Genomic DNA, 25,876 nt, shown 5'->3' with positions numbered 1-25,876 from the left:
GCTTCGTATTCATTTCGTAATCGTTTCGAAATCGTTTCGTTATTATTTCCGCATGTCTGGGGCAAGTTTTGTAGCTGTTTGTTTAATCAGTGAAAAAAAATTATAATTATCACACCAACAGTCAACAACAGAGGGAGAGGGAAGCTTCAGAAGTTCCCCCTGTCCCATTTGGAGGGTTTTTAGCGTATTGCACGGTCGCGTCCGCCATTAACGAATCGATTCGTATTCGTTTCGTATTCATTTCGTATTGTTTCGTAATTTTATGAAATTTCATAAATATCGAACTTTTTTAAAGGAAAATTTCGGAATTCTTTTAAATATCGAAACGCAAAAAACCCCAAAAAACGAATCGAGTTTAGAAACAAATTTTTCCGTGGTTGCCCAGCCCTAGTGTTCTAGGTTCACAAAGGTTTCGGACTTCCCAGCCAAAGGATCACCAAGCTACAGCCCCCAGGTTTCCATAGCAATAAAGTGGTGCCAAACTGCATTAAGTCGACAGTGTAGATCAGCAGTTCTCAACCTTCCTAATGCTGCGACCCCCTAATACAGTTTCTTGGGTTATGGTGACCCCCAACCATAACATTACTGTAATGTGACTATCTGACATGAGGATGTATTTTCATTCACTAGGCCAAATTTGGCACAAATATCCAACAAATACCTGATATGCCCAAGTTTGAATACTGGTGGGGTTATGGGGGTGGGGTTGATTTTATCATTTGGGAGTTGTAATTGCTGGGATTTATAGTTCACCTACAATCAAAGAGCACACTGAACTCCACCAATGAGAGAATTGAACCAAACTTGGCACACAGAACTCCCATAGCCCACAGAAAATACTGGAAGGGTTTGGTGGGCATTGGCCTTGAGTTTGGGAGTTGTGATTCACCTATATCCAGACAGCACTGTGGACTCAAACAATGATGGATGTGGAGCACACTTGGTACGAATACTCAATATGCCCAGATGTGAACACTGTGGGAGTTTGGGAAAAATAAACCTTGACATTTGGGAGTTGTGGTTGCTGGGATTTATAGTTCACCTACAATCAAAGAGCATTCTGAACTCCACTAATAATAGAATTGGGCCAAACTTCCCACACAGAACCCCCATGACCCATAAAAAATACTGTGCTTTCTGATGGTCTTTGGTGACCCCTCTGACACCCCTTCACGACCTCCCCAGGGGTCGTGACTCCCAGGTTGGGAAACACTGGTGTAGATGCACCCATTGTTTCTCATATTTCATCCTAAAGCTTACATTGAAGGAATGGGATGCAAATGCCGGAGTGCGTGTGGTGCGTGAGAGCAGACCAGAACTCAAATTCCGAGGCTGCGATAACCAGAACGCGGTGAAACACCTGAACCATTTTACTTCCCAATTGACACCTTGTTGACATACCTTGATGGCACAACTTTGCTGGACGATCCGGAGGTGGGTTTATTTTAAGTGCCTACACATCTGGCTCAGTGCGAACACTATCACATTGTTGGGAGTCCTTTAGCGGAAAAAGGATGTTATTTGGAGGGGCAAAGCCGTCGCTTTCGTTTAGTCTTCGCTCACATTTCTGGGTCGTGACTCATGGCGAGTCCCATCCAGGAAGAAGCTGTCATAAAGTTTTCATCTTCGGGTTCCTGTCTGAATCTGGAATCACGACAACGGTTTTCATGCATCCGGCACAACAGGTATCGCTTGGCAAATCATGTCATGTGCACCGTAAAGAAGACAGGAGACTTTTTGGGGTGTGTTGTTGGTGTGCTGAGTGTTCATCTCCTCCGGAGGCCAACTATCCAATTTGCTTCCATGCCATGCGTGAGAATGAATTTTATGGTCTTTTCATCGCAGGCTCCTCTCGCGGAGGTTTTGAGCATTCAGCTCAGGCCTGGGTGACGTTTCTTGGATCGTTGAGAAGGAAGGAAACACTGCCTGTGAGATCAGCCCCAAAATGGCTTCCCAGGCAAAGCGCTCCTGTCTTCCATTCTGGAAGGAAACTCAACCCAAAAGGATCTCCTCCCATTAGGATTGGGGCTTCCTCTGGGTCTACTACAACTCCCATCACCCTGGGTCAATCTCCCCAGCATTTCAAGTTGGTCATGTTGGATATTTGTGCCAAGTTTGGTCCAGATCCATTGTTGGTGGGGTTCACAGGTCCATTGTTAGTGGGGTTCACAGGGCTCTCTGGATGTGGGTGGATTGCAACTTCCATAATCATGGCCCTGTACCCTCAATTCACTTCTGACAAGATAAATAAACCAATAAATAAATATCCCATATTTAATGTTGCACATGTTGGGGCCGTGTGCCAAGTTTGGTCCAGATCCATCATCTGTGGGAATCTCAAGGCTCTCTGGATGCATGTGGACTACAACTCCCATCACCCTGGGTCAATCTCCCCAGCATTTCAAGTTGGTCATATTGGATATCTGTGCCAAGTTTGGTCCAGGTCCATTGTTAGTGGGGTTCACAGGACTCTCTGGATGTGGGTGGACTGCAACTCCCATAATCATGTCCCTGTACCCTCAATTCACTTCTGACAAGATGAATAAACCAATAAATAAATAAATGGCCCAATTTTCCCCAAACTCAACCCATATTTAATGTTGCTCATGTTGAATCTGTGTGCCAAGTTTGGTCCAGATAAATTATTGGTGGGTTTCACGGGTCCATCATTGGTGGGGTTCACAGGACACTCTGGATGTGGGTGGACTACAACTCCCATAATCATGACCCTGTACCCTCAATTCACTTCTTTTTTTTTTATTAAATAATTTTTATTAAGTTTTCCAGTATAAAAGACACGACAGCACAAGTACATATACATACATATTTCTCGTACAAACTGAGACTACCCTATTACGATATAATACTTCCCCCAGATATCCCACCCCTCGGCCTCCCCCTCCCTACACAAACCATCACACATACAGTACATACGGGGTAAAAGACATCACATTCATCCTTGTCTAGCTTCCAGGGTCGCTCGGGCGGACATTTGTTTATTTCTTTGAGCTCCCAGTTAAATATTAAATCACTCTACGAGTTATTACGGTCGGTTGTTTTCTTTTTCTTCTTCTTGACTGTGTTATTGTCTCGTTCGTGTTTCTTCTGTTTTATTTTATCATATTTTTGTCTAGATACATAGTAAATTTGCTCCAATCGGTGTTTTCGTGTGTTGGTGTGTTCCTCTTTAGATGTTGTGTTAATTGATCCATGTTCATGATGTCCATGGCTTTGCTTAACCATGAACAGATAGATGCAGTTTCCTTGTTCTTCCAGACTCGGGCCACACTTATTCTTGCAGCTGTGCTGAGGTAGAATAGGATCTTTTCATCATTTTTGCTCATGTTTGTTTCGTTCATTCCCAAGAGGAAGCATTCTGGTCTGAATTCAAGGTCTATTTGTAGTATCTCCTTTATTTTCTGGTACACTTCTTTCCAGAATTGTTTCACATCCCTGCACTCCCACCACATGTGTTTGAATGTTCCCTTTTTTCCTTGGCACCTCCAGCAGTTACCCTCGCTCTTTCCTTTGCTATATTTTGCAATTTTGTCCGGGGTTTGGTACCACATATAAAACATTTTTATCCAGTTCTCTTTGATTTCCGTGGCATATACGTATTTTAACTTTCTTCTCCACATTGTTTCCCATTCGTGCATTGTAATTGTTCTTCCAATTAGTCTGGCCCACTTCGTCATTACTTCCTTTACTTGCTCTTCCTCCGTACTCCAGGCTAACAACTGTTGATATAGCCCTTTGATCGTTTTCTTTTCCATCCTTAATACCTTGTCCCACGTGTTTTCTTTTGTTTCAAAGCCTCTCCTCTTGTCTTCTTTATAATTTTCTTTAATTTGCCAGTATTGGAACCAGGAGAATTTGGGTTCTAGTTGTTGTATTTCTTCTAATGTTTTGAGTTCCATCCCCAGATTGGTCTTCTTTAGTATTTGTTTGTATGTTAGCCAATTTCCTTTTGATGTTTCCCTTCTTTGGTCTGCTTCGTTCGGTGCTATCCACATTGGTGTTTTTGAGTACCATCTATTCTTGTACTTATTCCATACCTTGAGTAAGGATGCTCTCAGTGGATGGTTGTTGAAATTTCTTTCCGCTGATGCTTTGTCCTTCCAAAGATAACTATGCCATCCTCTGCTTAGGCCTTCCCCTTCTAATGTCAGTAGTTTGTCATTTCTAAGTGTCGCCCATTCTCTGGTCCATGATAGAGCCGCCGCGTCGTAATACAGCTGGAGGTCGGGTAGTCCTAAACCCCCTCTTCTGGGGTCGTCGCTCATATTTTTGAATCTTATTCTTGGTCTTTTATTCTGCCATACGAATCTGTTAAGGTCTTTTTGCCAGATTGATATTATGTTTTTTCCTCTAATGACCGGGATCATGCGAAAGAGATACAGCACCTCCGCAAGGACATTCATTTTTGCTACCGCAATCTTGCCTAATAGGGATAGATCTAATTTCTGCCATTGCTTCATTTTCTCTTTCAGTTGTTTCCATTTAGGGTCGTAATTATTTTTTATTAACTGGGCGTTGCTAGTAGTTAATTGTATTCCTAGATATTTGACCTTGGACACAAGTTCCACCCCCGATATCTCTCTCAGATCTTCCTTCCCCTCTTTCGTCATATTCTTCACCAAAAATTTGGTCTTATCTTTGTTTACTTTTAGACCTGCAACTTCACCAAAGTTTTGAAACTCTGCCCACCATTTCTCCCATTGTCTCCGGGGGTTTTCCATAATACACACCACGTCATCCGCGAAGGCCGCCACTTTGTAGGTGTGGGATTTCAGTTTTAGGCCTGTGATTTCCTTGTTACTTCTGATGCTATTCAGCATTGTTTCTAAGGTCATAATATAGATTAATGGGGAGATCGGGCATCCCTGTCTGGTACCTCTGTTTATTTTGATTGTTTCTGAGAGTTGGCCATTGACAATTATTTTGGCAGATTGATGGGAATATATTGCCTTGATCGCATTTGTGAATTTAAGGCCCATGTCCATTTCTTTTAGTAGTTCTATTATATATCCCCAATTAACCCTGTCAAATGCTTTCTCCGAGTCCAAGAACAGAATTCCTACTTCTTTTTGAATGTGCTTATTATAATATTCTATTGTGTTGAGTATCGTTCTGGTGTTGTTACTGATTTGACGACCTGGTAAAAAGCCAGTTTGATCTTCGTTTATTCTTGTATTCAACATCTTTTTAAGTCTTGCTGCCAGGACTCCCGAGAAGATCTTATAGTCGACGTTGAGCAGGGATATTGGTCGAAAATTCCTTACTTTTGTGTTGTCTTGGCCCTCTTTAGGTATTAGGGTTATGTATGCTGCTCTCCATGTCTCCGGTATTATTCTGTCTTCTAGGGCCTTGTTTATTACCTTCGTGAGATGCGGTGCTATCGTTTCACTAAAGGTTTTATAATATTTTTCTGTTAGCTCATCAGGGCCCGGAGATTTATTCGTTGGTAGACTTGCTATCATTGTTCTTACTTCCTCTTCTGTTACTTTGGTGTTTAGTGCTTCTCGTTCTTCATCGGATATTTTCTGTATTTTTTGCTTCCCTAAATATTTACACACTTTCTCTTTAGGTATATTGTCATCTGTGTATAGTTTCTTGTAGAATGTACGAAATTGTTCTTCTATTTCCGTCTGCCTTGTGTAGCACTTCTCTCCTTCCTCTATTTTAGTTATCAGTTGTTTGTTTTTCTTTTTTCTAATTTTCCAGGCCAGGTATTTACCTATTTTGTTGGCGTTTTCGAATTGATTCTGTTTTATGTATTTTAATTTTTTGCTTATCTCTTCTAGTTGCAATGTGTCGGTCTTTTTTCTGAGGATTTCTAGATGTAGCCTTAGTTTCTTGTTTTCTGGTTGTTTTTTTTAATTCTCCCTCTGTTTTTTTAATTTCCTCTTCTATTCTTCTTGTTTCTTCAGTTCTTTTTCTATTTCTTCTTGCCTTCTGTTGAATAAAGTGCCCTCTGATGTATGCCTTTGAGGTGTCCCAGATGATGTCTATTCTTGAGTCCTTTTCTGTATTAAGTTTAAAAAACTCTTCCAGAATTTTCTTGTTGGTTTCTTGGTCTTTCTTCTCCTTTATCAGATTCTCGTCGAGTCTCCACTTAAATGTTCCTTTTTTGTGTTCCACTTCTTCCAGAATCAGTTCCAGGGGGGAGTGATCGGAGTTCGTTCTTGTTAATATTCTCACTTTCGTTGTTCTTGCCAGGATTGCTTCTGAGCCCCACGCCATATCTATACGCGACCACGTGTTGTGGCGATCGGAGTAGAAGGTGTAGTCTCGTACATCTTTGTGATAAAATCTCCAGATGTCCTGCAGCCCAAAGTTTTCCCTCATTGTTTTGAATTCTTTTGGGAGTTCCCCCGCATGGTCGTTCTTTGTGTTCCTTTTCCTTAACGATTTATCCATCTTATTCTCTATGACCCCATTGAAGTCTCCCATAACAATTAAATCATCATATTCTTGCTCTAGGATCCTTTTGGTCAATGATTCTAGGAAGTTATGTTTTGCTCCATTAGGGGCGTAGATGTTACACACTAGTACATTCCTCCCTGCAAATTCTATTATGATGCCCAACATTCTTCCTTCTTGGTCTTTAAAGACCTGTTTAGAAGGGATTTTCTCCTTTACGTACATCACTACTCCCCTTTTCTTTTCTCCTCCCGACGCGTAGTAAGTTTTACCTAGTCTTTTCTGGTTGAGATGGGCCACCTGTCTGTGGCATATGTGGGTCTCTTGCAACAGTATTAAGTCAAACTTTCCCTTCTTAAGTTGGTGCCATATTTTATTTCTTTTATTAGGGTTATTCAGTCCGTTTACATTATTTGAGTATATTTTAATTCTTTGAGCCATTATTAACATTTTTTACAATATCAATTATGCCAGTCGCCGCTGCCGAGTCCGCAAATGTCTTAATATCCTTGGGTGATACTTTCCTTGCTCTTTTCCTCATTCTACCCTGATCTTCATCCTCCTCTTCTTCCTCATCATCATCTTTTCTTCGTTCCTCACCCTCTTTCCTCAGGTATTTATCATAAAACATTCTTGCCTTAATTTCAGATGTCAGCCAGTGTTGATTGTCTTCCCACGTGACCATAATTCCTTCTCTCCTATCCCATTTAAATCTTACATTTTTCTTTCTCAGCTCATCGGTAAGGAAGAAGTATTTACGCCTTCTCTCTAATACTGCCTTTGGATGTTCTTTTAAGATTGCTATTTTTCTGCCCTTATAGAATGTGGCCCTTCTGGCGTTTTCTTTTAGCACCCCATCTCTTGTGCTTTTCTTTCCGAAGCACACTATAACGTCTCTCGGGACGTTGTGTCTCTTTGCATAATTCGATTGGATTCTAAAGACCCGATCGATATTCCTTTCACTATCTTCCTGGCTTGTTTGTAAAAGTTGTGCCACTAGGTTTACCACTGTCTCCTTGATGTTCTCTTTTTCTTCCTCTTGGATATTTCTAAATCTGAGTTGGAATTCTTTTTCTTTGGCTTCTAGATTTTCTTGTTGTGCTTCCAGCGTGGCCATTTTCTTTTCTATGGAGTGTACCGTTTTTTCCAATTCTTTTTGTTGCTGCTTGAATCTTTCCTTCTCTTTTTTGTCTTCCTTTCTTTCTTGTTTCAAATTTTCTATTTCTTTGTGTATATTCTTTACTTCTTCTTTCACTGCCGACTGAACTTCTTCGCTGATTTCTCTTTTCATAGCCTCCATTTCCTTCTTTATGTTGTTATATTGTTTGTCCTGCTTCCCTTCTAGTCTTTGGACATCTATTTGTATTTTTAAGATTTCTCTCATGAGGTCTTTCATTGTGAACTCTTCTTTCTTAGCCCCGTCTTCTTCTACTGCCATGTCTTTCACCAATGAATCTTTTGTTAGAGAGTCTTTCCTATTTGGTATTTTCTTGTCTTTTTCTTTATCTTTGTCTAATTTTACTTTTGATGTCGCCATCTCACCTCTCCGTCTTGGCCACGGTTGTACAATTATGTTTTATTGTTGCTCGACGTTGAGCCCCTAGCCCATCGATATTGTATGTAACACTAGTCTCAATAATGTAAATGCTATCCTCAGAATTCTGCTTTTGTTTAGGCCCAGTACAGATCACTTAAAGACAGTATACATCACTTAAGATCACTTAGAAACTCGGCACATATAGATACAATGCCTAGTTTAAAATCAGTTAAAGTCACTTAGAAGTTCTAGATACATCAAACTATTCAGCAATCGGAGATAATTTATCATTAAGGGTTTTTTTGCTGTGGTAAATACTTGGCTCTTATCACTAAAATCACAGTAACTTTACAAGTCCCACGCTACAGTGGATCAGTTGGCAGGTAGGTGTTTAGTTGGAGAGAAAAGAAAGAAAGAAAGAAAAGAAAAAAAAGGGTAGGAGTGAGGTGGGAGAGGGCGGGGGGAGGGTGAGGGGGTAGGGTGGGGTGGGGTAGGGGAGGGAGAGGAGAAAGAAAAAAAAAAAACAACAGTCAACACATTTCTTCTTTGATAATTGGGCAGTTTGTCGATGGGGGGAGCGGAAGGGGAAGGAGGAGCCGGTTTGGGGAATTGTCCAAAGTTCAGGGTTGCAGTTTAAGAAAAAAAAAATTGTCCAGTGTGCCCAGTTCGATATGCTCTCACATTGATTCCCTGATAATTGGGCAGTTTGTCGATGGGGGGAGCGGGAGGGGAAAGAGGAGCAGGTTTGGGGGATTGTTCAAAGTTCCGGGTTGGAATTTAAGGAAAAATTGTCCAATATGCCCTGTTCGATATGCTCTCGCGTTCCATTAAGTCCCACTAATGACAAATAGTCTCTCACCAAATTACCACGCTCCTCTTCTGTTGGGTCTTCCCCCGGTCTCTTTCTCTCATCGGTTCCCACTCCACACGCCTCTGTCTTGGCCTGCTGTTTCTCTGCCCCAGTCTCCGTTTCTATCTCCTCTTCTCTCCCTTCCGGCTTGTCCCTACGTCCTGATGTCGTCCCTGCGTCTCCACGCTGTTCGCGTCCCCTGCGTCCCTTGCGTCCTCGCGTCTCTTGTGCCCGTGCGACTCTGCGTCACTGCGTTCCGGTCCCGCCTCTCGTTTCGTCACTGGGGCCGCCTCCTCACCTTGCTCTGGCGCAGCTGTAGTTGGTCCCTCGTTGAATTACTCTGCCACACATCCGTCCATCGTTTCCAGCTGTATCCAATCGTCGATTAAGAAAGTCCACGGCTCAATTCAATGAGTTGTGAGCCCAGGTTTGTCAGATCAATATTTGCTCAGATCTCTTAGATGATTAAGAGGATCACTGAAAAAAAGAATGTTAACTGTCTTTTCGTTTCGTTTCTTCGTTGCCTGCTGGCCGTTCCATATGTTTTCTTGGACCGGTCCCGATTATGGCACTATCACTTATCATGTATCTCCTCCTTCCTTTCGCTTCACTTCACTATGGCTTCTTCGCTTTTCTTCTCCCCTTCTCTAACGACCCGACCGTTCTCTGCCCCCTTTTCTTCCCTTCTCCCTTAGGATGCAGCCGAGGGAGGGGGGGGGAGAGGGGTCGCTCATCGTCCGCTGTTTTGCTATTACTTGCAGCCACCCGGTTTCCCTTATTTCACTCTTTGTTTTCTTATTGATTATTTCTTATTCAGTTAAAATAGGGGTCGGCGTCTTCACCTCTCCGGGTGCACCTTGCCGCGCTCGCTTCCTTGGGGTCTTCTTCCTTGCGGGATTGGCCCCTCTTGTAGAGGTGACCACCCCCGCCAAAAGCGTCTCCCTCTCAGGTTGGCACCACGAAGACCTCCAATCTTCGTGGGGGGTAGCTTCTGCTCCTCCTCAGCACTTGGTAAGGTCGGTCGGTTGAGCAGGAGCTCAACGAACCGTGGCGTCCGCCATGCTTCCCCTACCGGAGCTAGTACCCTCAATTCACTTCTGACGAGATAAAAAAACCAATAAATAAATAAATAGCCTGATTTTCCCCAAACTCAACCCATATTTAATGTTGCTCATGTTGAATCTGTGTGCCAAGTTTGGTCCAGATCCATCGTTGGTGGGTTTCACAGGTCCATCATTGGTGGGGTTCACAGGACTCTCTGGATGTGGGTGGACTACAACTCCCATAATCATGGCCCTGTGCCCTCAATTCACCTTTGACAAGATAAATAAACCAATAAATAAATAATCCATATTTAATGTTGCACATGTTGGGGCTGTGTGCCAAGTTTGGTCCAGATCCATCCTCAGTGGGAATCTCAAGGATCTCTGGATGCATGTGGACTATAACTCCCATAATCATGGCCCTGTACCCTCAATTCAATTCTGACAAGATAACTAAACCAATAAATAAATAATCCATATTTAATGTTGCACATGTTGGGGCTGTGTGCCAAGTTTGGTCCAGATCCATCGCCAGTGGGGTTCACAGGACTCTCTGGATGTGGGTGGACTATAACTCCCATAATCATGGCCCGGTACCCACAATTCACTTCTGACAAGATAAATAAACCAATAAATAAATAAATGGCCAATAAATAAATAAATGGATTTTCCCCAAACTCAACCCGTATTTAATGTTGCTCGTGTTGGGTCTGTGTGTCAAGTTTAGTCCACATCCATCGTCAGTGGGAATCTCAAGGCTCTCTGAATGCATGTGGACTACAACTCCCATCACTCTGGGTCAATCCCACCAGCATTTCAAGTTGGTTATGTTGGATATCTGTGTCAAGTTTCATCAGTGGGAATCTCAAGGCTCTCTGGATGCATGTGGACTACAACTCCCATCATCATGGGTCAATTGCCCCAAATCCAGCCATTATTTAATGTTGATCATGATGGGTATGAGTTCCATCCAGATCCATTGGGAGTCACAGGCCTCTCTGGATGTGGGTGGACTACAACTCCCATCATCCTGGCTCAATCCATCCAAGTATTTTATATCGATCCTGATGGGTCTGTGTGCCAATTTGTTACACAGTATAATAAATGAATAATAAAACCCCCAAATTGTCTTTCGGGTGAGCAAACCTGTCCCGACTTCTGGCTCCTTGAATGCAAAGGCAGGTTGATACCTTGGATGCGTTCAGTGCAAAGGAAGCGCAAAACCACCAGCCTCGAGCAGAGAGAGAAGCAATTAGATCCCATTTTCTGATTGTGCCGCTTTATCGAGGTCTTTACCGGAAATCTGAAAGGTTCGCCGGATGAAAGTGCCTCCGCCATCTAAACTGGAACCAGAGCCATTGAAATCTCCTTCTCGTAGAATAGCAGGGAATCAGAGCCAAATCCTCCACCGGAATTAGGCAAAACATTTGTGGAGTCTTATCAGAAGTACGGTTAAGCTGTCACTTTGGGAATGAAAAATATGGAGGAAATGAAGAAGGAAAGCAAAGAGATGGAGAGAAAATTGCTGGGAAAGGAAACTCCAGGGCTGTCAAAGCTAGATTGATTGATTTATTGATTGATTGGCTTTTTCTCCAGAGAAGGAGGGATGGATGGATGCCTGAGTGAATAGCCAGGCAAGAAAGAAGCCCCTCCGCACATGGCCAGCCCATAGAGAGGCAGAGACCCCACTCACATTAAGGCTTTAACATAAGAAGTGAGCAGAATTCTGGGAAATGTAGTTTAGGGTGGGGCCTTTTGAATTCTCTGCCACAGGGTGTTGCACTCCAGACCAGGAAAAGCCCTCTGACTTTAAACACCGCACAGCTGAGTAGAAATGCAATCCGTTTATTGAAGATAATTAAAAAGCATTAGTAGTAAAACACACTTTAAAAGAATAGGTAAATCCAATTAGGTAGGAAGATAAGCTGGAAGCAGAGAGTGTTTGAGGACCGGGACATCCGTAGGGATACCAAGATGCTTGTTTATAAAGCTATTCCCCTCCCAACCCTGCTCTATGCCTGCGAAACGTGGACTGTCTACAGATGTCACATGCAACTCCTGGAACGATTCCATCAGTTCTGCCTCCAGAAAATCCTGCAAATCTCTTGGGAAGACAAGCGGACAAATGTCAGCATGCTGGAAGAAGAAGCAAAGACCACCAGCATTGAAGCGATGGTCCTCTGCCATCAACTCCGCTGGACTGGCTACGTTGTCCGGATGCCCGACCACCGTCTCCCAAAGCAGTTGCTCTACTCCGAACTCAAGAATGGAAAATGGAATGTTGGCTGGCAGGAAAAGAGATTTAAAGATGGGCTCAAAGCCAACCTTTAAAACTCTGTCATAGACACTGAGAACTGGGAAGCCCTGGCCTTTGAGCGCTCCAGCTGGAGGTCAGCTGTGACCAGCAGTGCTGCAGAATGTGAAGGGGCACAAATGGAGGGTGAAAGAGAGGAAGGTGCATCAAGCCAACACAAACCAGGACCGCCTTCCACCTAGAAACCAATGCCCTCTCTGCGGGAGATGATGCAGATCAAGAATAGGGCTCCATAGTTACCTATAGACCCACCTTGGAGCCTTATCCTACTCGGACAACGAAGAATCGCCTAAGTAAGTAAGTAAGCTGGAAAAAATAGTCCAGGAAATTATTCCATCAAAGTTAATGAAAAACAAAGGCAGAAACATAAAAAAAAAAAAAAAAACGGAAACATGAATCCAAGGTACTTAAGTCATGATAATAAAGTCCAAAAACTGAAAACATGAATCAAAGGCACTTAACACATGAATCTTTCCAAAGCAAATCTTTCCAAGGAACAGGAACGAGGTCTTGAGTTGATTCCAAACAGTGCTTCATCTGACTACAGATCCTGCACTTTGGACTTTTATCTCCTCATTACGCTATGTCCCAAGCGGCCATAAATGGGTTTCGTTTTAGCCTTGAATCCCTTATCATTCTTTCTTTGAGCCTGGCAGAACGCCTAAGAGTCTAGTCTGCTTTTCTATTCTAATAACATCCCGCCTGTCTATTTGCTCATTAATTTCTGCAGCTGGCCCAGACGCCAAGCTATTCTCAGGCTCCAAACCATGGGAATTCTCTGGTAGCAATTCAGGGAGCACACCATCATCCCCACACCCTTCAGGAACATTCTCATGAGAAAATACACTTTGGACAGGGATCTCCCGATTTATTTGTCATGTCAGGGCATCCAGTCAATTGTATTACATTTCTAACAGAACAAAACAAACAAGCAGACAAAACACAAAATTTGTAAGTTTGGTAGTTGATTAAATGTCCTTTGACCAGTCTCTGGCCACTTGGAGTGTCTCTGGTGTTGCCGCAAGAAGGTCCTCCCTTGTGCATCATGTGGCAGGGCTCAGGGTGCATTGCAGCAGGTGGTCTGTGGTTTGCTCTTCTCCGCACTCGCATGTCGAGGATTCTACTTTGTAGCCCCATGTCTGAAGGTTGGCTCTGCATCTCGTGGTGCCCGAGCGCAATCTGTTCAGCGCCTTCCAAGTCGCCCCGTCTTCTGTCTGCCCAGGGGGGAGTCTCACATTTGGTATCACCCATGGATTGAGGTTCTGGGTTTGAGCCTGCCACTTTTGGACTCTCTCTTGCTGGGGTGTTCCAGTGAGTGTCTCTGTAGATCTTAGAAAACTAAGTCTATATTTAAGCCGTTGATGTGTTGGCTGAAACCCAAACAAGGGATGGGCTGGAGATGTCACTGCCTTGGTCCTTTCACTATTGGCTGCTACTTTCCGGTGGATGTCAGGTGGTGCAATACCGGCTAAGCAGTGTAATTTCTCCAGTGGTGTAGGGTGCAGACACCCCGTGATAATGCGGCATGTCTCATTCAGAGCCACATCCCCTGTTTTAGCGTGTTGAGATGTGTTCCACACTGGGCATGCGTACTCAGCAGCAGAGTAGCAGAGCGCAAGGGCAGATGTCTTCACTGTGTCTGATCTCCCGATCATTCTCTGTATCAATATAATTGGAAACACCATTACCCACATGAACCTCATTGTCATCATTCCCCATATCCAAAGTACGCTGATCCTTAAACACAGTCACAGCCTGAACTCCAACACAGGGGTCCTTGCCTTCCTAAACTTCATTTCCCAGAATCCTGTGCCCTCTCAGCCTCCTTCCCAGCTCACTCGGCTCCTTTAAAGAGGGAAGGAAGCCTTTTTGGCTTTGCTTCACTTGCCTGGGTTGAAAATGAAACTGGCTTTGGGAGGCTTCAGAGGTTGACAGAATTTAAATGAAAATATTGGGTGGGCGCCCCCACCTTGTGTTTCTAAATATCAATTCGTATATACAAATCTTACGAATTAGATAGAGCAAATGAATTACTAATGAAGTTTTGCACAGCCTTACTAACTCACCGTTGGCACGAATGTGCAGAATCTTCCATGTCAGGTTTTACAGTGTATTGTAATGTAATATTGCTGAGTCATGCACTGCTAATAGGCTTCTATTGGAAATGCTGAGTCATGCATTCACTGTATATAGGGAATCATTTGGGGAATGTGTTCTGGCCTAGTCCAGGTGATTGTGGTCTGAGTTAAGTTAATGAGTTGGGAATCAATCAGAGATTGCTATGTGTAAATGTACAGAATTGTATATAAGGAAGTCATGTACAGTGTATATTTCCCTCCTTGTGCTGTGATGTTGTTTGTTGTTTGTCAAAGGCTATATGTAATTGATTAAAAGAACCTGTCTGCTAAGACAAGATAAAACCGTGTGCTGTGGTAAGTTTGTAGTGTCATCTAGATTAGAGGGGAAAACAATAGTAAAACTGACAGTGGCCCGGTCCTGTTCAACATCTTTATTAATGACTTAGAAGAAGGGCTAGAAGGAATGATCATCAAGTTTGCAGACGACACCAAATTGGGAGGGAGAGCCAAGACTCCAGAGGACAGGAGCAGGATTCAAAACGATCTTGACAGATTAGAGAGATGGGCCAAAACTAACAAAATGAAGTTCAACAGTGACAAATGCAAGATTCTCCACTTTGGCAGAAAAAATGAAATGCAAAGATACAGAATGGGGGACAATGCCTGGCTCAAGAGCAGTGCGTGTGAAAAAGATCTTGGAGTCCTCGTGGACAACAAGTTAAACATGAGCCAGGAATGTGATGTGGTGGCAAAAAAAGCCAATGGGATTTTGGCCTGCATCAATAAGAGCATAGTGTCTGTCTAGATCTAGGGAAGTCATGCTCCCCATGCTCTATTCTGCTTTGGTTAGACCACATCTGGAATATTGTGTCCAATTCTGGGCACCACAATTGAAGAGAGATATTGACAAGATGGAATGTGTCCAGAGGAGGGCGACTAAAATGATCAAGGGTCTGGAGAACAAGCCCTATGAGGAGCGGCTTGGGGAGCTGGGCATGTTTAGCCTGAAGAAGAGAAGGCTGAGAGGAGATATGATAGCCATGTATAAATATGTGAGAGGAAGCCACAGGGAGGAGGAAGGAGCAAGCTTGTTTTCTGCTTCCTTGGAGACTAGGACGCAATTGGAACAATGGCTTCAAACTACAAGAGAGGAGATTCCATCTGAACATTAGGAAGAACTTCCTGACTGTGAGAGCCATTCAGCAGTGGAACTCTCTGCCCCGGAGTGTGGTGGAGGCTCCTTCTTTGGAAGCTTTTAAGCAGAGGCTGGATGGCCATCTGTCAGGGGTGATTTGAATGCAATATTCCTGCTTCTTGGCAGGGGGTTGGTCTGGATGGCCCATGAGGTCTCTTCCAACTCTTTGATTCTATGATTCTATGATTCTATGATTCTATGATTCTATGTGCTCAAGTGTCTGTAAAAGAATTCCAGAGTGACTGCAGGCTGTGGGAGCAGTTGACTGAAAATACTGTGCAGGAAGAAAATGCTGAAGTTGTGCAACTGACCTGCTGCTGAATTGTGAAATTAATCTCAACAATCCGAACTCCAGATTCCGAATCCTGAATTTAAATGCCCTTCTCCCAGAATGGAATTGGGGGGAGGGGGGCACTTGAAATGTAGAACAAAAACAGAATGTGTTTCATCCATTTTGCGCATCCCTACTGTCTACTTTCTTCAAAAGCCATACCTAGAAATCCAACATGGATGGTTCTGACCTACGCTATCAACTCTGCTGGACTGAAGGCCACGTTCTCCAGATGCCCAAAGATCACCGTCTCCCAAAGCAGTCACTCTCCTCCCAACTCAAAACCAAAAACAGAATGTGGAAGAGAGCAAGGTGTCCAAAGGTGCATCAAGCCACCCTTGTTGGGACCACCTTCCATCTGGAAATTGATGTCTTCATTGCGGAAGGACGTCTGAATCAAAAATGGTCACCGACAGACCCACCGCCAAAACCCGACACTTGGAAGGCCATCATACTCCAACACGAGTGACCACCTATGATGGTTATCAATAGCCTCCACCTTCAATCCGAGTGCCTGTGCTTCCCCACTTTCCCCTCCTCCTCCCTTCTCCCCTTTCGCTTTGTAATTAAACTTTTGAAAGTTCATTACTTTTCCAAATAAAATCAGTCCAATTAATCACCCAAAGCTTTCCTTAATGAGTTTACCAGAAAGGCAATTAAGAGCGAGGCGGTGTGCCTGTCTACTCGGGAGCAAGGCCACTGCCTTGAAAGGGACCGGGACAGGCGCTCGGTGCGGGAAGCGCCGCTGCCAGGAGCGCCTCTTATCTCTTCAGAGCTGATCAAAGTCCATAAATGTTTTCCTGGAGCACCTCGCTGGCAGCAAATTAATGTACGGAGCAGCTGTCTTGTAGCAGGAAATGTTTGCGGCGACGGCTGTCTCCGCACCATGAGCGCTTCTGTGGGTTTTTTGCATGTGAGGCGTGGAGAGACCAGCTGCACCGATGGGCGGAAACGTCGCTGGCGTTATGTCCTTGTATACAACTCACAACAAAGTCTTGGCTGTCGTTCATAAGATTTGCATCATCTGGTGCACAAGGATGTTGTTTGGTGAGTGTCAAAGCAAGGGCCAAGAATGAACCTAGGCCCAACGGCCCTACGGATCCTATGGATAGCGGAACCTCCAGAGGGAAGTTCCTTCACTTCTGCCTTGGATGAATAACAGGGACGTCAACAATGATGATAGCAATATTCGCCTAAATGAATGAAGCAGAGAGTGTTTGAGGACCGGGACATCCGTAGGGAGACCAAGGGGCTTGTCTATAAAGCTATTGTCCTCCCAACCCTGCTATATGCCTGCGAGACGTGGACTGTCTACAGACGTCACGTGCAACTCCTGGAACGATTCCATCAGCGCTGCCTCTGGAAAATCCTGCAAATCTCTTGGGAAGACAGGCGGGGAAACGTCAGCGTGCTGGAAGAAGCAAAGACCACCATCATTGAAGCGATGGTCCTCCACCATCAACTCCGCTGGATCGGCCACGTTGTCCGGATGCCCGACCACTGTCTCGCAAAGCAGTTGCTCTACTCCAAACTCAAGAATGGAAAACGGAATGTTGGTGGACAGGAAAAGAGATTGAAAGATGGGCTCAAAGCCAACCTTAAAAGCTCTGGCATGGAAACTGAGAACTGGGAAGCCCTGGCCCTTGAGCACTCCAGCTGGAGGTCAGCTGTGACCAGCAGTGCTGCAGAATTTGAAGAGGCACGAATGGAGGGTGAAAGAGAGAAACGTGCCAAGAGGAAGGCACGTCAAGCCAACCCTGAACGAGACCGCCTCCCACCTGGAAACCGATGCCCTCACTGTGGGAGAAGATGCAGGTCAAGAATCGGGCTCGACAGTCACCTACGAACCCACCCCCAGGACACCGAACTTGGAGGACCATCATCCTCGGACTACGAGGGATCGCCTAAGTAAGTCACCCAATGGGTTTCCATAGCTGAGCATGGATGCCAACTCTGATTCCCAGAATTATATTCCAATGCTCAAACCACTATGCCATGCAAGATTTCTGTACAAAGAATGCACCTTTTGCACACACACACACTAATATTAGTTTTGCATAAGAAATGTGTGCAGATCCCTGGCTATATAACTGTTCCTCTATCAGCTGCCGCTTCTCCAAAGGGTCCCCCACCAGAGCATTTGCCACTTTGCCTAAATGAGGATCATTTTCCCCTCTGAGAGTGGCTTAAGCACTAATCAAAGCCATTAAAATGAATTCTCCATGCTGCCTGTTAGAGGTTTATTTTTCTCCCCTGCCCTGGCCGAGGAGTGTGTTCATTCAACAAGCAGAACGGATGGGCAAAATCCAAGTGGCATCTTCTGCGCCAATGACCCTTTCCTTACATATTTGTGGATGCTGGGAATGCATAATCAGGGAATTGTTGCAGTCCTGGCTTTCCTTCTGAAAAAGAGAGATCTTGCTAAACATCTGGTGGTGTTCATCTGTTGTCATATTTGGGAAAGAGACCCATCGAAAGATGGAAATAAATAAGCAGTAGCTTTGCCTCCTTGGCTCAGTCCATGGTACAAAGGTGGAGGAGATATGTTTTGAAGGCATGGAGGTCACATCTGCCAAAGCTTCCAGTAGGAGTTCTCCAGAAGTCCTGCTGTCTGGTCAAAGCTCAAGTACATATTTTGGCCTCCAATTGCATCAAAATTGGGACTCTCTTCCTCTTCCGCTCCAATGAGTCCCCTTCGGGGTCAAGAAAGGCAGAATATAAATATAGTAAATAAATAATTGAGTCCATTTCCTGCACAACTTAAACTTTTCTCCGGATGGAAAGTTGAAGAAAAGTAAAAATATCACTGAGAAGGGATGCGTCGAAAGGACAGATGGAAATAAATAAGCAGTAGCTTTGCCCCTTTGGTCCAGCCTTTCCTGCACTTCTACCTAGCCAGAAAAATAGGATTTGTGAGGATTCCACCAGGGATAAATGGAACAGAAACATGTCTTCAATAATAAGCAAATGTGGAGAAGATTTGTATGGGATAGCATTGCCACCTGAGTTTTATGGGGAAATTAGGTGGTTTCCCATAATGAGATCAACACTGTGACCATAACTACCATGATTGCTATCATCACCATCATCACCATCATCATCACCACCATCATCATCACCACCATCACCATCACCACCAACATCATCACCACCATTACCATCACCACCATCATCATCACCATCATCATCACCACCACCATCATCATCACCATCATCATCACCATCATCATCACCATCATATCATCATCACAATCACCAACACCAACACCACCATCACCACCATCACCATCACCACCATCATCATCACCACCCTCATCATCATCATCACCATCACCATCATCATCACCATCATACCATCATCACAATCACCAACACCACCATCATCACCATCATTATCATTACCATCAATCATCACCATCACCACCACCACCATCATCATATCATCATCACAATCACCAACACTACCACCACCACCATCATCACCATCATTATCATTACCATCACTATCGTCATCACCGTTATCATAATCTATCATTACTACCATCATTACCATCATCACTATCATCACCATCATCCTCAATAATCATTATCACTATCATCATCATTGCTATCATCATTGTCATCACCACCACCATCATCCTGGGGAGATTTTGATGATTCCTGTTCAATACCAGCCCAAAGTGGCAGGGAATAAAAGGAGTTTTGAGCTACCTCACCACTCTTCTTGGTGAGTACATCTATCTGTCTCTGCATAATATAACATAAAATAAGGAAGTGCGCGCTGGTTTAGGTGGAAATGCTCAGTATATGACAATCTGATGAATTTGGCTCTTAAACGCAAGGAGCGCACGAGTCCTTGAATAGGCTGTGCTATGCTTTGGGCTTTATTATCATCTTCTAAACGTGTGTTTAAAGCAGTTCTAACTGTGCTTTCTTTCCAGAGCAAAACGAATGAGGAGCGCCATCCCTCGTTCCCATTTCCATCTGTCTTGAAGGCAAGACAGATGCTGCCGTGAAATGCAGAAAAACGAGACGAAAGCAAAACCCACCCGATTCCCATCCATTGAAATTCCTGACGCACTCTCATTCTCCTTGGATCCCTCCAATTAAAAATAATTAGCTTTTCCTTCGTAAAGTCCAAAGGAGGTTGCATTGGGGAGGAGTGGGGGGGGGGGGGGACACCGTCTGTCTCTGACAGTAATGAAGTTAAATAGATATTTATTTATTCTTTTATGAGGCAGACCAATTATACTTTTCCGCTTGAAAAAGCTGATTTTGCAAATGGAGACCTTGCGCGTACGTATATAAGGACCGGCATAATATGGTGCCCAAACCGGGCCCAGAACAAGCCTCCCTCGTTAACAATCTATTTTTTTAATTTAAATATACTCTAAAGCTCCCATTGACAAAAAAGAAAATCAAGGGGAAAGAAAGTTAAGCAGAAACACGCCTATTAAGATGAAAACCCAGATTATGTGCAGCTGCAGGTCTCCGAATGCAAGAACGGTTGATGACAAACAGGGATGAATAGACCTGATTTCTTTGTGAAAGGCTTCCACGGGGCTTTGTCAAAGGCATTGGGGTCGGCTTTGCAGGTGTGACGGAGTGGAAGAATGGGATTTTTTCCAATGCCCACAGCCACATTTCACCTGATTATTTTCTTTTATTCTGCTTTATCACATCTTCTAATACCAAACACAGGTGATTGCATGCCAACCTGAAGCTGAAGCTGAAGCTGAAACCAAGCCAAAGAGGCATTCTCGCTGTTAGATAGCAATGCCTGGGCATTTAATGCATGTGTAAAATACAGTTCAGATGGACATGTGATCAACACCTGGGAAATGACTGAGAGGGTATGATAAAAAGCCAGAGGGGGTTGCAGAAATGTATGAGTCATAATCTACCTGGATTACTGTAATGCTCTCTATGTGGGGCTACCCTTGAAGACGGCCCGGAAACTACAACTTGTCCAACGTTCATCAGCCAGATTAATAACTGGGGCGACTTACAGGGAGCGTCAACCCCCCTGTTTAAGGAGCTCCACTGGCTGCCATTTATTTTCCGCTCCCAATTCAAGGTGCAGGTTATCACCTATAAAGCCCTAAATGGTTTGGGACTGGCTGTTGGGGTTCAGCCTGTGTGTGAACTTGAACCTGATTCTCTGATTGTATTTCCTGATGCCCATGTGAATTCTGAGGCCAATTTAGATGATGAAGGGTTGAGTAGTGAAAATCCTACAGCCCTGGAAAGCGAAAGTCAAGATTCCCATGAGAACATACATTCCGAGCCAAGCGGAGACGGTTCACTCTCTTTTCCTCCCAGTTGTAGCTCTCCAGAGAATCAGGCACCTGGCCTGCTTAATGAGGATAGGCTGGGGCAGATTTGGCAGAGTCGGGGAGAAGCCCAATGTTTACGCAGGTCAGCCAGATTGAAGGAAATCCAAACAAAATCTTCAGGCGTGTCTCACAATAGATTTCTTGGCCTTAAATATGACTGTTCTGAATACAGCTTCAGACCAGGCATCGTTCCAGATTCATGTGCCAGTGTTTGCAGGTCTCCTGATTCAAGTAGCCTCGTTCCTCGAAGGTTTTCTAGATGTCCTAAGTATGGTTAGTGATTTGCTAACAGGTTCCAGGGATCACCGACAGAGGAAGGCCAATGTAGAGGCCGTTACAGTAGTCCAGTCTGGAGATGACCATAGCCTGGATCACTGTAGCTAGGTCGTCCCTGGACAGGGAGGAGACCAACCGTCTAACCTGCTGCAGGTGAAAGAAGGCGGTTCTGCTCACGGCGGAGACCTGGGCCTCCATCATCAGCAGAGGGTCCAAAAGGACTCCCAGACTCTTTACCAATGATGACAAGCGTAGTGCCTCGCCATCCAGGGTACGCAGCTGGATGTCCTTACTACGTGGTTGACCCAGCCATAGGATCTCCATCTTTGCCGGGTTCACCCTCAACCTGCTGGCATGCAGCCATCCAGTAACGGCCTCGAGGCACGGATGGAAACAATCGGGTACAGAGTCTGGTCGGCCTTCCATCTTCAGCACCAGCTGCGTGTCATCAGCGTACTGGTAACACTCAAGCCCAAAACTTCTGACCAGCTGAGCAAGTGGTCGCATAGAGATGTTAAACAACAGAGGGGAGAGAATGGCCCCCTGAGGAACCCCACAAGAGAGAGAGGGGGGACCTCTCAGAGACCAGGCCTCCCCTCTCCACTCGCTGTCCACGGTTGTGAAGAAAGGAGGACTCCAACAGCAGCAAGGCGGGGGGTCAAAAGATTGTGGTCGACTGCTTCAAATGCTGCTGTGAGATCCAATAACACAAGCAGCGCCGACCCACCTTGGTCAAGCTGGCATCGAAGGTGATCCATGATGGAGACCAGCACAGTCTCTGTCCCATGCTCCGCACGGAAGCTAGACTGGAAGGGATCTAATCCGGCTGTGTCGTCTAGGAATTGCTGCAACTGCTCCACTGCTGCCTTGTAAGCACAAGGGAGAGAACTCTTTCCTCAGTGGCTCCCCTACTCTGGAATTCACTACCTGTAGAAATTAGGAAAGCCCCTACCCTACACACTTTTAAAAAGAACCTCAAAACCTGGCTCTTCAGTTGCGCCTTTGGTGAATAGGTATTCAATCCCACATTATCCCTCATGTGCAAAGTTCGATTCCACATCTCCCACTATAATGAGATCTCCTCCACAAATAGTTTCTCTTTTATCTCAACCGAGTTTTTAACCAGTTTTAATTAGTTCTTTTAACCATTTCATGTAGCCCGCCCATTGTCACTGTGTTTGTGTTTATTGTAATTTTATATTGTTGTATATTCATATGTTTTATGTAATTATGATGTTGTTTATTGTTTATTGTTTGCTTTTTTGGTTTGCATTCAGTTGTTCTTTATTGTAATTGTTGTTTGGGCTTGGCCCCATGTAAGCTGCTCCGAGTCCCCATTGGAGAGATGGTGGAGGGGTACAAATAAAAATTATTATTATTATTATTATTATTATTATTATTATTATTACTATTATTATTACAAGGGGTGGAATGAAAAGTAATGCTTCCTCTTTCATTACTTGAGTTTGGATGGGAATATTTTGGGTAAGCTTGCAGACTTAGAATCATAGAATCATAGAATCATAGAATCAAAGAGTTGGAGGAGACCTCCTGGGCCATCATCCAGTCCAACCCCATTCTGCCAAGAAGCAGGGATATTGCATTCAAAGCACCCCTGACAGATGGCCATCCAGCCTCTGCTTAAAAGCTTCCAAAGAAGGAGCCTCCACCACACTCCGGGGCAGAGAGTTCCACTGCTGAACGGCTCTCACAGTCAGGAAGTTCTTCCTAATGTTCAGATGGAATCTCCTCTCTTGGAGTTTGAAGCCATCGTTCCGCGTCCTAGTCTCCAAGGAAGCAGAAAACAGGCTTGCTCCCTCCTCCTCCCTGTGGCTTTCTCTCACATATTTATACATGGCTATCATATCTCCTCTCAGCCTTCTCTTCTTCAGGTTAAACATGCCCAGTTCCCTAAGCCGCTCCTCATAGGGCTTATTCTCCAGACACTTGATCATTTTAGTCGCCCTCCTCTGGACACATTCCAGCTTGTCAATATCTCTCTTGACGACGATTATGATGGTAACAGCTATGGAAATGGTTTATGGACAAATTTAATGGAGTTTTCAATTACAGGACTCGATGGAACAATGGCCACCAGACTGGCTTTCTTTTTAGTCGACTTTATTGTATTAATCTAATGTTTGGGTTGTTGTAGGTTTTCTCGGGCTATATGGCCATGTTCTAGAGGCATTTTCTTCTGACGTTTTTCGCCTGCATCTGTGGCAAGCATCCTCAGAGGTAGTGAGGTCTGTTGGAAAAAGCTCAACGCCTCCCTCCCTTTGACACAGTTGCTGCGGATCTGCTCCCCTCGATGACGCTGCCTCTTCCCCAATTCCCTCAATGCATCTGGGGGGCCATCACTCTTCTCCACTCCCTCCTTCACTTCCATTTTCGAAATTCAGCCAGGATCTCTTGCAGCCTCCCAAATGCATCCAAATGCAATTAGGGTGAGGAAGCTCATTTGCTTGTGTTTCTCCAGAACCCGCTTTTCAAAGGGGGAGCAATTTGTCTTCCTCCTCCACATTGATCCCATAACCAGGTTGACAAATCATCTCTTACCTGGAGGCATTCAAAGAGCGGCGCTCCCAGCATCGCTCATTCGGTAACCCAACCCGGCTTCTCTCTGCTTGGTCCATAAACATATAAATCTCATAACGTTGCGCGTGATTATGAACATGCCCTTTACTCCACTGCTCTTATTAGGTTTAGCATCCAATAAAGCAGGCCGTGTGGGTTGTTTAGACGGGAAGGATCAAATGTTAAACTTCTCCCAGACCTCCCATAATACTGAAATAGTAGGACTTGCATTGCTATGAACATCCACTTCTTTGTTACGCCCAAAGTCGTGCAGGCTGGCGCTGTTCTGTCCTAGCTACACAATCACCTTTGAAAATGGGGAGCCTTTTCGAGCAACCAAAAGTATTTGTCAACATTCTTGTTCCTTGAGCAGAAAATGCACCCCCTCCTTCAGGAGAGAGAAAATGGGGTAACAACAACAACAACAACAACAACAACAACAACAACAACAACAGTGAAACAAGGAAACTGATGACAATCCACTACGCATTATACCCGTGTAGTGATGTCGAAAGACTTGACCTGCCCAGAAAATCAGGAGGCAGAGAGAGGGCAACAAATGGTGGGAGAAGAAGAGGAACGTGAACTGGCAGAGGATGGGAAAGGCAGTCAAGAACCAACATTGAGGGAAGCCAAGAGCAGAAAGATGCTTAAAGTGCAAAAGACAACGAAGGAATACCATAGAAATACAATGTACAACAGAAGAGAAAACTGGCAAAAGAAGGCACTCCATGGACAGTTTCTGGCAAAAATTGAGAGCCAAATTGACAAAGAAAAAACATGGCTGTGGCTCACAAATGGAACTCTGAAAAAGGAGACAAAGGAGGGCCTGATTCTGGCAGCCTAAGAACAAGCCATTCGAACCAAGGCCATCCAAGCCAGAATTGAAAAGTCAGTGACAGATCCCAAGTGTAGACTCTGCAAGGAAGCAGATGAAACAATAGATCCCATCCTCAGCTGCTGCAAGAAGATCACGCAAACAGACTACAAGCAGAGGCACAACACCCTTGCTCAGATGATTCATTGGAACTTGTGCCATAAATACCATCTGCCTGGGAGAAAAAAAACTGTTCAGTTCACAAGCCAGAAAAGGTTACGCAAAATGAACACATCAAACTACATCAAAATTCAGATTGACAGAATTTTGGAGCAGAGGTCAATGCCCACCAAACTCTTGTAGTGTTTTCTGTTGGCCAGGGGAGTCCTGTGTGCAAGTTTGGTTCAATTCCATCGTTGGTGGAGTTCAGAATGCTCTTTGATTGTAGGTGAACTATACATCCCAGTAACTACAACTCCCAAATGACAAAGTCAATTTTTGAGTGATGGTCACTGCTTGGATAAGTAGGTGTCTTGTGGCCAAATCTGGTGGCAATTCCTCCAGCGTATTTTGAGTTAGGATGTACCTCAAAATGAACAGAGCATGTATATATAGATAGTAAAGGTAAAGAAATGAAGTCCAGTCCCTATCTATCTATCTATCTATCTATCTATCTATCTATCTCTCTATCTATCTATCTATCTATCTATCTATCTATCTAATTATCACCACCACCACCACCACCATCATCAGTGAAAATCAACAGAGTGCCTTTTTTGCTAGACAAGAGATGCCGAAAAGAGTCATCCAACTCATCGTTGCTGATGGAGATTCGTAAAATAATCACACTATGTAAAATAAATTGAAGAAATGTCTGTTCCTGGTTTGAAAGTGTTGTGTCCTGTTTAATTGTGGGTTCCTTCCTTTGAAAGTAGTTGTTCTCCTCCAGAAACTTCATTGTTGTGGCTGCCATAAACTAGGTTGGATGGGTTGAGATAGTCATTGAAAGCAAGTTGTGCTATAGCAGGATGTTCCTCAAAGACAAAATTTGTGCAGTTTGTCATAGAACCAATTAGAACATGACATTGGTAACCCAGGA

General features: G+C 44.3%; 1 protein-coding gene across 1 annotated transcript in view; it reads left to right on the top strand.

Annotated features, from left to right (window-relative positions):
* The window catches only part of STARD8 (StAR related lipid transfer domain containing 8), a 302,491-nt gene extending 287,585 nt beyond the window's left edge, over nt 1-14,906 (top strand). The window contains exon 15 of the transcript XR_010910310.1: nt 14,888-14,906. The gene's annotated coding sequence lies outside the window, so the exon portion shown is untranslated. The remainder of the gene's footprint in view (nt 1-14,887) is intronic.
* The last annotated feature ends 10,970 nt before the right edge of the window (nt 14,907-25,876 follow it).

This window comes from Anolis sagrei, chromosome 10 (assembly GCF_037176765.1).
Source record: "Anolis sagrei isolate rAnoSag1 chromosome 10, rAnoSag1.mat, whole genome shotgun sequence".
Taxonomy (NCBI): Eukaryota; Metazoa; Chordata; class Lepidosauria; order Squamata; family Dactyloidae; genus Anolis; species Anolis sagrei.
The sequence above is the reverse complement of the archived record's forward strand: the minus strand, read 5'-3'. Positions and strand labels throughout refer to the sequence as shown.